The 14,195-nt window shown below is 35.6% G+C and overlaps 1 protein-coding gene across 2 annotated transcripts in view; it reads right to left on the reverse strand.

The window, feature by feature from the left end:
* Window positions 1-4,591: 4,591 nt before the first annotated feature.
* LOC137959241 (histone-lysine N-methyltransferase ASHH3) overlaps window positions 4,592-14,195 on the reverse strand; it is a 31,286-nt gene continuing 21,682 nt past the window's right edge. For both annotated transcript variants that reach the window (XM_068806619.1, XM_068806620.1), the window contains exons 14-15: window positions 4,886-4,966; window positions 4,592-4,800 (exon numbers count right to left, since the gene is read on the reverse strand). The gene's annotated coding sequence lies outside the window, so the exon portion shown is untranslated. The remainder of the gene's footprint in view (window positions 4,801-4,885; window positions 4,967-14,195) is intronic.

Raw genomic sequence — 14,195 nt, forward strand, 5'->3', positions numbered from 1 at the left:
ATTTCATTAATTAGTTTACTAATATATTTTAATACTACACATTAAATTGCTTATAAGTGTAGTAACCATGTTTATTTTGGTTAATTATCTGTTTAGGCATATGTTCTATTTAAGTGTATTAAAAAAATTACTCATTCTCTTGTTTATATCATATTTTTCATTTTGGGACACTAACACTGGAATCTGTTTTCCAGTGCACTTGAACTTGTTTACATTAACACACAAAGATGAGTTGAAGTTGAATCACTCATTTAAGATGAATTGAAATCTTATATGGACCCTGCAAAATCTCATATAACACACATAAGGATAAATGGTCAATTAATGAACTTGTGACCATATGTGTTCAAGAGGAAGGGAGACTGGTGATGGAAAATGGAGAAAGTGCAATGCTGGCAACGCATGGAAAGGGCAAATATCAAGCCAATCAGAGCCCCCCTCCCCTCCACCCCTAAGCTTGCATCAAGAAAAATTTCAAGTGTTTCTTTTGTAAAAAGAAGGGACACATGAAGAATGAATGTGCCGAGTTTCAAAAATGGCTTGCGGACAAAGGTAAGCCAACCTCATTTGTTTGTTATGAATCTAATATGGTCAATGTCAATATTAACTCATGGTGGATTGATTCTGGATCAACAATCCACATCTCGAAGTCCTTGTAGGGTTTGCAAAACCTAAGGAAGCCAGTGAGAAGTGAGTAAAACATCTTTTCAGGAAACAAGATGAGCTCACATGTAGAAACTATAGGAACTTGCTATTTAATTTTAAGTAGTGGCTTTGTTTTAAAGTTAGAAAAGACCTTTATGTACCAAGTTTTTCTAGAAACTTGATTTCAGTTTCAAGGCTTGTGCCTTTTGAATATTCCTTTAAATTTTTAAATTCATCTTTCAGTTTATTTTATAAATTTGATTGTATGGAATGGTACTTTGACTAATGGTCTCTATTGCATCAATTTACAAAACAATGCCACTTATGATTCAATGCATGTTCACATTAGCACTAAAAGATGTGCTATTAATGAGGATTCCTCTACATTGTGGCACCGGAGATTAGGTCATATCTCCATGGAAAGAATTAACCTGATTTCGAGACTTGTGTAAACTGCATAAAAGGAAAACATACTACCAAGCCAAAGAAAGGTGCCAATAGGAGTTTAGATATATTAGAGATCATACATACTGATATGTAGTCCAGTCATGGACTCACGTGGTCAGAAATACTTCATCTCTTTTATATATGATTACTCATGATACATGTATCTCTACATGTTTTATAACAAGACTGAAGCATTAAATGCCTTTAAGATCTTTAAGGCCAAAGTAGAGACACAATGCAGTAAACAAATGAGATCAGATAAGGGTAGAAAATATTATGGTAGATACATAGAAGATGGAAAAACACCTAGGCCATTTGCAAAGTTTCTTCAAGATCATGGGATTGTTACCAATACACCATGCCTGGTTCACCGGACCAAAATGGTGTAGCAAAAAGAAGAAACCAAACATTATTGGGCATGGTGCGGAGTATGTTAAGCAACTCCAATCTTCCTAGATCCTTGTGGGCTGAAGCACTTAAAACGACAATGTATATATTAAACCGAGTTCCAACCAAGGTTGTTCCTAAAATGCTATTCGAATTATGGAAAGGTTGGAAACTAAGTTTGCGACATATGTGCATTTGGGGATGCCCGTCTAAAGTGAGAATTTATAATCCACAAGAGAAGAAGTTGGACCCAAGGACCATTAGTTGGTATTTCACTGGATATGCTGAAAGGTCTACATGTTACAAATTTTACTGTCCATCTCACAACATTAGGATTGTGGAATCAAAAAATGTGAAGTTTCTTGAAAATGACTTGATCAGTGGGAGCAATCAAACTCGGAACATAGTTTTTGAGAAGGATCATTCAGAATCTCAACCTTACACCTCAAGTGATAGATTTGTTCTTGTTTACAGCACCCCTTAAGTACAAACTGGTGTTGAACAACCAATCATTGAAGTTCCACAAACTGCTGACAACATTCTAGTAGATCAAGTAGTTCAAGAGTTGTCAAAAACTTTTGAACAACTAGTTGAACCACATATTTCTCAAGAATATGATGTTACAACATTAAGAAAATCTACTAGACCAAAGAGATCAACAATTTCTGATGATTATGTTGTGTATCTGCAAGAATCTGACTACAACATTTGAGTCGAAAATGATCCCAAGTTCTTTTCACAAGCCATGAGTTGCAAAGAATAAAAATTATGGTACAATGCCAAGAAGGAAGAGATGAATTCTATGAAGAGTAATGGAGTTTGGGATCTTGTTGAGTTTCCTAATGGAGTTAAAGCCATTGGATGTAAATGGGTCTTTAAGACAAAGAAAGACTCATTGGGTAACATTGAGAGATACAAGGCAAGACTCGTTGTTAAGGGATTCACTTAGAAAGAAGGAATCGATTACACAAAGACTTTTTCTCCTGTATCTATGAAAGATTCCTTGCATATTATTTTGGCATTAGTAGCCCATTTTGACTTAGATTTGTAACAAATGAATGCGAAAACAACATTTGTCAATGGAGATCTAGAGGATAAAGTTTACATGAAACAACCTGAAGGATTCCCCTCTAGTGATGTGAGCAATTGGTTTGCCAACTCAAGAAATCCATATATGGATTAAAACAAGCATCCTGCCAAAGGTATTTGAAATTCCATAATGTAATTTCTTCATTGGGTTTTGTGAAGCAAACTCAAACAGGTCTACTCTCGCCTAACTATCCCCAACATAGACTTTTCGGGTAATTCTTCCATTTGCTGCTTGATTTCAGCTAAAATTTCAAGACGAAGGAGTGTTGGAACTTTGGCACGTTGTTTCATGGATTATTGTACATGTTGACAATGAGTTCCTTTGTCCTCTCCTTTTGTCTATGAGACTAAAGGGAGCTCTCAAATTTGACAAAGATTCAATCATTAAAAGAATAAAGAGAATTAGCAGGTGATGATTGGTTGGGATTCTTTTAGTACATTTTGATAGTGTAGTGAAAACTCAAAGAAAAACCAAAGTGTTGTGAAAAGTGAAAGTGAAAGTGGAAGTGGAAGTAAATCATTTTTTTTTGTATTAGTGTACGCAATGAAAAGTGTAGTGTAAAATACTTCTTGTATTTGTATTTGTATTAGTACTTCTTACTGAATAATGTCTTATCTACGCTTCCTCTCTTATAACCATTCTTTCTAATATTTCATATCACGTTCTGGGAGCTTGCTTTAACCCATATAAAGCCTTATATAATTTGTATACATGGTCAAACTTACTCAAATCTTCAAAACCTTCAGGTTGTTCAACGTATACTTCTTAAATGTATCAATTTAAAAATGCACTCTTTACATCCATTTGGTACAATTTGAATTTCAAATGATAAGCATAGGCTAGGAGGATTCAAAATGCCTCTAGTCTTGCCACATGTGCATAGGTTTCTTCAAAATCAATACTTTCTTCTTGGTTATAACCTTTGGCAACTAACTTAGCTTTGTTTCTTGCTACCTGATTTTCTTTATTGGCTTTGTTCCCAAAAACCCACTTTATTTATATAACTTGTTGATATTTGGGTCTAGGTACAAGAGTCCAAACTTTATTTCTTTCAAATTGATTCAATTCTTCATGCATTGTCATGATCCAAAAATCATCTTTTTCGACCTCAACAAAGCTTTTGGGCTCTATTTGAGAAACAAATGCACTATTTGCCATAATCGCATGAGTCACTTTTCTACTTGTAACCTTACCTTGAAGGTCACCAATGATTTGTTCTAGAGGATGACTAGCCATGAACTTGTAGTTCCTTGGTTCCATAGGTGATTCTTCTTGGTTATTCGACTCATTTGGGTTCTCTTCAAGATTTTGGTCAGGAGGTTGAGATCCCCAGGTAAATCTTGTATTTTTTTGTGTTTGTTTTTTTCTTCTTCTGCAATTATTATTGCTCACGTTAGTTTTGAATTAAGGCATCTAATTCCTAACATCAAGTGCTTGGCTTAAACAAGATGTAAACTTCATTGCACTTTTTGCTCGTCTTCCCTTCACATCATTAGTCACCCCCTACCTGATATTCATTTGCATCTTCAGTTACCTCTTTACCCTTATTACGATTTCATGTTTGGCCTCAAGAACCGCTCCAGATTAATTAACCTTGGTTTCTTGTGTCCAGCTACTGATAGAGGTAGCATCATGTCTAACTGAGTTCATACCTGCATATATTCGAGCTTGAATATTTTGACCTTGAACCCGAGACGAGCACGAGCTCCAACCTAATTTAAAACTTTGCATAAAATACATCAAATAGTACATAAAATTATACAAAAATGTTACTTTAAATTGGGCATGACCTCTACTAGAAATTGTCTATACACTCTGCATAAAAGCAAAGAAAAGCAAAGGGAGCTTCCCTCGTCTTTTCACTCTCTCTATACCTCTAGGATATCCATGCCATAAATAGTTCTGAATAAACCCATATTAAGAGCTTTATTTTATTTATAATTGAGTTTTTTTAAGTCTGCCGTCGATAACCACATTAAGACATGGCATAAACTCTTCAAATCTCAAAAAGATTGCCAAAATTAAAAGAATATAATAGAGCTTAATGCCTCAAAAAGGGGGAAAAGGGTAACGTTACATAAGATACAACAAAAGGATAAGCCAGAAGCCTGAGATAATTATGATTCACATTGCTCGTTATTGTTACAATAAGCTGCAGTAATGCTGATATATGGAAATTAAAATTGAAAGTAACTACTGCATCTTTTCTGGAGAAATAATATTGAAGGTACCTGCAAAACGAGACAGTAATTCAGTGGTTACCTTCTTGACCAAAAGCAATAAATAGTACCTTAAGTATGGGAGGCATGTGCATACATAATGGAGTTAGAAGCTGCTTCTTCGCTACCTTAAGATGTCAGATATAATTGATACAACATCAGAAAACCACTTTACAACCTGAACAGAAGAAAAGAGAACAACAGCAGCTCAATTAGCAACTCTGAAATCCGTCCACAATTGTGTTGTCAAGTATTCAGTCAAATATATAAGAGAGATTATGGCCAGATCAGCAATTCACCCAAAGATGTTCCTTTACGATATGAACTCTAATAGAGTAAGAAACAGAAACTTAAACTTCTGTTTCTATGTCAAACTCATATTAACTAGACCAGCAACACTGCACGTAGCAACGTCTTTTCCACATCACACAACTATTAGGTCCTCCCTCACTATATTCAGATACTAACTTTACTGAACAGCAACTCTCACAGTGTTAAGAAAAAAATCAAGGGGTAAGTTTGCCAAGACACTTGACTATAAGTGAAAGTTATTTCAGTCATCATTGTGTAATAACCTTACTGTCTTAAAGAAAAGGTTAGAGCTCAATTTCCAGACTCTATCATAGTTGACATATAAATTGCCCCCCTTACTTATTTGGGTTATCTGTTTTTCTCCTCTTCTCCTCTTTTCTTGAGTGTAACATCTTCGACTTGCTCATCCGTCTCCAGAAAAGATTACTTAGCTGTTTTCAATGTATTTCAATGTATAACAGTGAGGCCTGTGAACTGAGTAAACAGCACAGGTCTGTACTTCCTGCCAAATAAGCGCAATAGTATTCCCTTGGGCCTGCTCCATTTATTGTTTAGAGTCGTTGTTCATAAAGAATTGATTTCCGTTCAAGTACTGATCATACCAGAGTGACCTAAGCCTATTGGCTTGAAAAACATGTCCCTTCTTGTGTCAAGTCCTTGTCGGATTGAGAGTCAATTTGAATACAAGCAATATTTCATTGTTGCTTAAACCAGGGTGACCTAAACCTATTACCTTAAAAGACAGGTCAAGCAAGTTTCCAATGTACAAAAATCTTCTTATGAAGAAATAAAAACTCAACTGGACCTTAATATCTCCGTGCTTCAGTCTGACAATGCTCTAGTGAATATGAAAATAGAACTAGATGACTTTTGTACTCCTCATAATGTTATTCATTAAACCCCTTTGTGCACATTCCACAACAAAAAGAAGTAGACACGACAAGAAGATAAAAACACCATCTACTTGATGTCATTCTTACAATGAATATTTCAAATAAAAGTTTCAAACATTTCTGGGGGACTGGCACAATCTTACTATATGATATCTTACTTTTTTTGACAATGATCTTATCTATAGATTGAATGCCCTCATTTGTTTTGGAGGATAAGGTTCCCATGCAATTGTTGATTCTTGAATCTTCTGTTTCATCATCCTGCTTGTGTATTTAGATGTAGATGTTTTGTCTACTTCAGGTTCGTCAAAGACAATGTTTCCTAGAAATCTTTCTGGTTATCTCATACACAATAGGAATATAAATTCCCTGATCCACGTATGAAGAAAATAATTATATCTTTTGATGCCATATTTTTACATCCTCCAGATTTTTCAAATGATCATCATGATGTTTCAGTTGTCCCCCTTCATTGATTCCACTCCCAGTTCCAGTGGAGGATGTACCAAGTAGAAATGAGCAGTACAATGACAGGTACACTCAAAATAGAAGTACAAAAACCTCTAAGCCCCACTCCACTTCAACCATTGTCTTCAATGGAAAATCCATTTTTTGTTGTTCCATTTTATCAAATTTTCAGGAGAAAAAGAGTTTGGGAGAGATTAGGGTTTACAGCCCCTCTCCCCTATTTATAATTTAAATAATATTCAAAATTTCAGCAATATCCCTGCAACTAGTAAACCCAAGGAATTTACTTTCTTCAGTCAAATACTTTCCGGGAAAACGAAGAAACCTAATCAACTCAAGATAATAACTTCTAACAATCCCCTACAAGTTGAAGAATATAACTTCAGATTGTTACTATTAACTCATAGTTCCCCCTTTTCAGCATTAGAGAAAAGAAAACACAGAATTGGTAAAATTCACAATTGAATGCCAGCTTGACATTGCTTCATAGCTTCTATGTGGTCTCTGGATTTTCAGCTTGCACATGTAAGATGACTCTTGGGCTAAGTTTCCTCAATACGCACACACTTAAACTCTTTCTCCCCCTCAAGCCGAGGCGTACATATTAATGATCCTCGGCTTGAACATCATAGAAACTATAGATCCTTTAACATTCATCTCCTTCATTTTCCCCAGAATAATAGAAATACCTCTAGGTGTCCAATTGGACAAAACAACCAAAACAAATATTAGTTAAGCAAAAGACACTCCAAACCCTAACTAGGGGCACAACCCAAGAAAAAGGTTGAAAAAAATATAGGCAAAAAAAATTAAAAAGAAATTCAAAACCAACATAATGTATGAATTTGAACACGAAATACCGATAAAAATCACCAAGTAGAAAAACTAGCCACTCGAGAATGGCACTAGAAAACCCACCAAGAGCTAGTCACATAGGCTGAAATTACCTATATACACAAAAATAAGAAGATCAATCCAAGGAACTCAAACACAAGGATTAACTCACTCAATTACCAAAATAAGAGAAAATTTTTGTAAAGACAACATTTGAACCATAAAAAGTATTTAAAAGTTGAGAAACAAAGAGTTCAAAACAATATAATAAATTCATCTTATCAAATAAGAGAGTTCACTTTACAATTTGAAATGAGAAAGGAAAATAGTAAAAGATAAATTCAATGAATAAAAAGAACTTCTGGAATAATCAATACTGATATAGGTGCAAGAAACATGATAAATCCAAAGTGCATATGAGACCCCAACAGTAGAATCACCAAAAGAATATCATCAAAATTGACCAAGAAATTAACCACAAATTTTTAGCTAAGAACTGACCGGCAATGCAACCATAACATAGACCACAAAATTGATCAAAGTATTGAGCAAAAAATTTCACTGGAATATGGATCAGGGACAAAACAGAAACCTGAGATAATTGCAGCAATAGTAAAGACCAGCACTCCGAGACGTACCCAGATTTCTTCAGCCTCCATTATCTCTCCTTTCTCCAATGGTCCATGACCTTTTAGACTTCTTCCCCCATGTAAAATAAGTGTATATTGACTCTTCCACACCATTCATGGACATCTTCATACAGCTGCAAACTTGGACATGAGCAGCCCTCAATGAGAAACATGTAGACAAGGAAATGTAAGATTTGTCTTCGCCAACGTCTATCAAGCCATCCTCATCAACTGAGTTCAACCTCAAATCAGGAGCACATCAAAATAACACCAAAGACTTCTGAAAAATCCTCATCCAAGTGAGCAAAAGCAACCAAACAAAGGCCTTTGAAGAGGGGACTGAAATATGGGATTCCGCTGAAGTTTGGGGCAGCGAGAGATCTCAAGCACAGATTTGCGTGTGAAACTCCCATCTAGGGACATTTTCCTTGAATAAGAAAGACAAGTGGGGTGCAAAGAAGAGTGTTGGCAGTTAACATCCAGGTGTTGTGGAATGATGCCAGATTTGAAGTAGTGTTACTAGTGCAAGCTTTGTTACCATTGCAAGACAAAGGAGTTTTTTTCTATATTTTTTAGCCATCACTGGCAAAACGAGATGCTCCTCAGCAGATATTCAATGAGTATCTTCGCCAGATAAATAGAGCACTGGTTTATGTGCTTGAGCAGAGAGAAACCAGAAGAGATGAGAGACAAAGCTCAGAGGAATTATCCTAGGGATTCTTCTACCTCCCGTTGGCCCTCTTCTTTGCCACCTACAAGCAGAAACCCAAATCACAGAGATGCTGAGATTGACAGTAAGCCAAAGAAGAAAAGATGAGACCCGGCTTTATACAGATGCAGAGAACGAATGGAGGATTGATTGAAGGAAACATCGAAGAAGAAGACTGACAAACAAAACAATAAAGAACTCATCATCTCTCTGAGTTGACAAGGTCAACCATAGACTTAGACCTGCTCTATACCATGTCAAGTTTGTAAGTGTTGGGAAGAAGCTAGGGTTTACACACCTCTCATATTTATAATACAACAAAAAATTTAAATTACATCCAATCTCAGCAACCAATAAACCTCCGGAATCCACTTTCTACAATAAAATATTTTTCTAGAAAATAAAGAAAAGCTAAATAACTCAAGATAACAAATTCTAACACATTTCACCAAGATCTACCTATTGCACTTTGGAAAAGTAGGTTTGATCCACCTTGTGGCAGACTCCTACCCTCTAGTGCATGATGATTTTGCTCAGCTTATATGCTCAATGCTTGTATCCTCTTGCATTAGTTTTTGTTGTTTAGATTGCACCCCCATTCCTATAGAGGCTTTTTTTTTTAATAAAATTCTCATTTCCATTTAAAAAGGTCCTCAAGCCATCATCCAATCTCAAAATTTGTATCTTTTGATCATTTGTCTTCTTCCTATCATCCTTTCCTTTCTCCCTATCATCAATGTCAATTCCTATGTCTTCTACATGGTCCCCAGTGAATCTAACATGGAAGGGAGCTTGAAATAGGCAAAAGCAGGGACTTTGGGTGGTCACCTTCAAGGTGAAGATTTAGTTAGATATAGATGCATGTTTTCGATTAAGCATCAACCAGATGGCTTCATTGAGAAGTTTAAAAGGTCATCTAGTAGCAAAGAATATATACAAATCTATAGAATGGATCAGTTCGAAACATGTTTTCCTGTTACTTGTTAAGCTACATCCCTAACTCATCCTCTAGAGCCTTTTTTTTTTTTTAGTGCAGATTATTCACACAGACTATACAATATTCCCCAATGAGACTTAAAACCCAAGACCGCATATGAGAAACCTACCCATGTAACTATTAACCCAAAGGCCCAACCACAAATCCTCTCTGACTATTAATAAGAATTTGACATTGTATCAATTTGATATAATTTCACCTTTAAAAATTTATCAATCGGATGTGTCCTCTTGCAAAGGAAGTAAGGATGCAAATGAATCAAGTTAATCCACAACCTCATCAATTCCCAATCCATAAATTAATAGATTGGATTAGCGTATAGGTCAAAAAATTTCATCCGCAATGTGTACATATACACTAACACACGTAATATTAACCAACATAAACATTATCCAAATAACATACATATACTAACAAATAAATTATATACAACATATAACATAACAACAATTACAAACCATAAACAAAGGCAGCTCTCAAGAACTCTCCAAGTCAACTCTACTTTAACTAATGCCCTCACTTCTCCTTGGATCCTATTTAGAGTGAGGGGTAAGAGGAGGAAGTCAAGGAACAATGATGTCAATGACTTGACATGCTCCTCATGATGGAGATTCTTCATTATGAAGATTCTCTTTCTTCTTCTCCATAACTATAATGGCGGATGACTACTTTGCCCTTCAAGATGGAGATTCTCTTTTGAATTCTTTGGACTTCATAATACAAATTTTCTTTTAACTTTGTTAATGAATAGTCCCGCATAGATTAGTGAGTACAAAGATCTTGAGTTTATTAGTTAGGAAAGAAGCTTCCTAAGTTGGGTCATTTTGGGATGGGCCTTGGACGCAACTTCTCATAGTATCTGAACAGGTACTCATATGTGGGCCTACACCTAAATTATCCACTTGTAGAGCCACAAAAGAGAGCCTACACCTAAATTATCCACTTGTAGAGTCACAAAAGAGGACCTCTACCTAAATTATCCACTTGTAGAGCCACAAAAAGAGGGCCTACAGCTAAAATTATCCACTTGTAGATCCACAAAAGAGGGCCTACACCTAAGTTATCCACTTATAGAGCCACAAAAGAGGGGCTACACCTAAAATTATCCACTTGTAGAGCCACAAAAGAGGGGCTACACCTAAAATTAACCACTTGTAGGGCCACAAAAGAGGACCGACAACTAAAATTATCCACTTGTAGAGCCACAAAAGAGGGCCTATACCTAAATTATTCACTTGTAGACCCACAAAAGAGGGCCTACACGTGATGAGGAGTGTTAATGAATAGTCCCACATGGATTAGTGAGTACAAAGATCTTGAGTTTATTAGTTAGGAAAGAAGCTTCCTAAGTTGGCTAGTCATTTTAGGGTGGGCCTTGGACCAACTTTATAGACTTCTTTGCTCTTCATGATGGAAATTTCTTATCTTGACTTGAGGTACTTTTCATACTCTACGCTCTCTGCATACCCTCTTCTATTATATACATACCCTCTTCCTACTCCACTCTATTAAATATTCATGGTCTACTCTATTATGTCATAATTGTCATACGCGTACATGATATTTACAAGATTTCCTACTCCCCCTGGTTCGAAAGAGATGGGCGCAAAATTTATGTTTTTGTTGAATAAAGGGTCTTAGTTGTCCCACATCCTAAAAATGATGATGTTCGTATTTGAAGAGTGTTTAGTGTTTAAGAAGAGGGTACCGTAGTATTCAACATATCCTTAATTCTAGAGGTTAAGATCATCTTCAAGGTGGTGGAGTTCGTTAAAGATTGTGTCCAAAGCATTAAAATGAATGGCCTCATTGCTTAAGGCAAGGAAGACTTTTTTCAATTATTGACTTAAGTGAGTCTTCCTTTTGAAGGAAATAATCACTTTGAGATGATTTAGTAATTGATGGTGTAAATTTACCATCAAGAGTGGAATGGAGATGAAATTTATCCCACCATTCAATCTTAATGCCATATGATCCATGGAATTCCTTTTTTAAGGAAGAATTGAAGTTCACTAACTTCATCTGGAAGGCTATTTTGGGGAATGACTATTTTTATTTTTTTTAGGACAATTGATTTGTTCACTCCAATGGTCTTCCACCAGTTTTCATAGAATCTATATGGAATTTTCTTTATATTCATAGCAAGTGTTGGATTTCAATCATGAAAACCTATTCAAAGGTCTGTTAAAAGTTTCAATAGTTATAAACTTGGGGGTCCTCTTTGTTGGAAAATAGTTTCCTTCTGGAATTGGGATCAACCATAGTCCAATCAAATTCTTTTACAGTTAAAACTTGTTGATTTGAGAGCTTGGAAATAAGAATAGTTTGAAGAATTTTTATTTTAGTAATAGTGCGTTATTTGAGTAATAAATGTTTCAACAAGAATATTTTCATAAAATATGGTAGATTTACCATGTGTTAAGGGTGTGTAATGGGGTGTGTAATGATAATCTGTAGGAAAATATTTAAATGCAGGATTTAATGGTGATTGATTAAGATTATGATTTTCACAAGGTAGTAATTAACTATTGGTCCTTTCAAATAAGAGTTATAGTTATCTGTAATTTAGGCAGAGGAGAGCGATATCATCCTAGCTTCTACTTTAGCTTTGCAAAAGTTCTACTAAGAGATACTCAGGAAGCAAATTTGACATTCCTTTAATGAATTCAATTTTAAAGTCAAGATAGCTAGAATTGTTTACAATCTAGCAAATATCAACTTGGGGCTAAAATTTTAACATCTTTTCCAAGAATGTCTTTAGCTACACTACAATCAATTCATAACAGGAATTCTTGATTAAGAAGGTCCTCTTGAAAATTGCCAAGATCTCGTTTTATAGTAGAGTAATTTGATTGAGTCATATATTGGAGAAGAATTTGACCAATTATAGGTCGTTTCAAATAAGAACTATGATTAGCTGTACTGTAGGCAGAGGAGATTGATATCATCCTACCTTCTACTTTAGCCTTGCAAAAGTTCTCATGAGAGATACTTAGGGAGCGAATTTGAGGTTTCTTTAATGAATTCAATTTTGAAGTCAATATTGCTAGAATTGTTTGCAACCTGGCACATCTCAACTTAGAGGTTAAATTTCTACATCCTTTCCAAGAATGTCTTAAGCTGCACTACGATCAATTCATAGTAGGAATTCCTGATTGAGAAAGTCCTCTTGAAGATTGGTAGATCAAAAGGGTGAAAACAACCGTCTTCTAACTTACTAAGGAAAGACTAAGGTGAAAAGAGAATTAAAAAAAAACTTCTAAGAAGTTCACAATACTATTAATTGCCAGGAACCTTGCACCCCCCCCCCCCCCCCCCCCCCCCCCCTCTTGCTAGGAATGGCAACTGCACCAAAGACAATTAGTGACAGGGACCTCGCCCCTCTTGCAAAGGATCTAAGTAGCAATTTCACCACATAGGACTTCGTTTGTTTATTAATTTAGCATCAACAATTACTCTATGATTAAGTCAAGGTACTTGGCTATATTTCGTAAAACTGAGCCCAAGTCAAGCTCTAAGAGATTTGAGTAGGTACAAGAATTAACTTGGCTCTAATACCATCTAAAAGAAAGGATTGACTAACCTACCTAAATACTAATAACACACATAAATATAACCAAATAACATATATATATATATGCATGAAAATAAGCCATCAAACTTTGTATCCATACATGAAAATAAGTCATCAAAATTTCACTGCCCAATCAATACTTGTGGTTGAATTAAGAACATGGCATTGTCATAAAAGAGAAGTTGAACAACCTAATTATGAATGGAACATAATGTATTGTCTAGATCGTAGTTGAATGGGCATTAAATCGAGCTTTGATCTATAGCCATGTTCAAATAGATAAGTAATCAAAAAATTGAAATTATAAAACCCCACCAATAATTGATTAACAATCAAGATCACAAGGATCTGCCTACCATTTGACCAATAGTCAAAGTCAAAAGTTTTGACCGACACTACAAATTTCAAAACCACAGTCAAATTGCAAGGACTTGGTCAACAATCAATCAGTGGTCAAAGGCAAAGATCAAATCTTGATTGATTATCGAGACCCAATTGGTAGTAAAAATTAAGCCGAACGTTGAGGGTCAAAAGTAAATTGGAACTCGAATTCATTGCTGAAACTCTTGGATTAAACCTAACGGCCTAAATTCTATGGACACACCTTTCTAAGAGTGTTGGCACTTGCAACACATGGCATCATAAGAGAATGCCAAGGTGGCACCATTTCAAATCTCATAAAATGAAAAATTTCTTCTTCTCATGGAAGGAAAATAGGTCACAACAAGTGTCTCTCCCCTTGGATGTGGAACTAGACAAGAGGAGAGGAAAAGGATAACAAAGAGAAAAATGAGGGGTTGTTGAACCACCACCACCACTCTATAAATAGAGGACCCCCCTTAGGTTTGTAGAGCAACTTGAAGGAACAAGAAAAATTGCTCAAAACAATTGGAGAGCTCCTGAAAAGAAACTGTCTACCAAAAGAAGGAAACTTTGTTGGTCCTACTAACACCCAAAGCCCTATATCTTGCCTGAAGATTTGTCGGAATTC

This window comes from Aristolochia californica, unplaced genomic scaffold (genome assembly GCF_029961685.1).
Source record: "Aristolochia californica isolate CCGP_79_NKW_82.1479 unplaced genomic scaffold, dmAriCali1.0.hap1 SCAF_3, whole genome shotgun sequence".
Classification (NCBI taxonomy): Eukaryota; Viridiplantae; Streptophyta; class Magnoliopsida; order Piperales; family Aristolochiaceae; genus Aristolochia; species Aristolochia californica.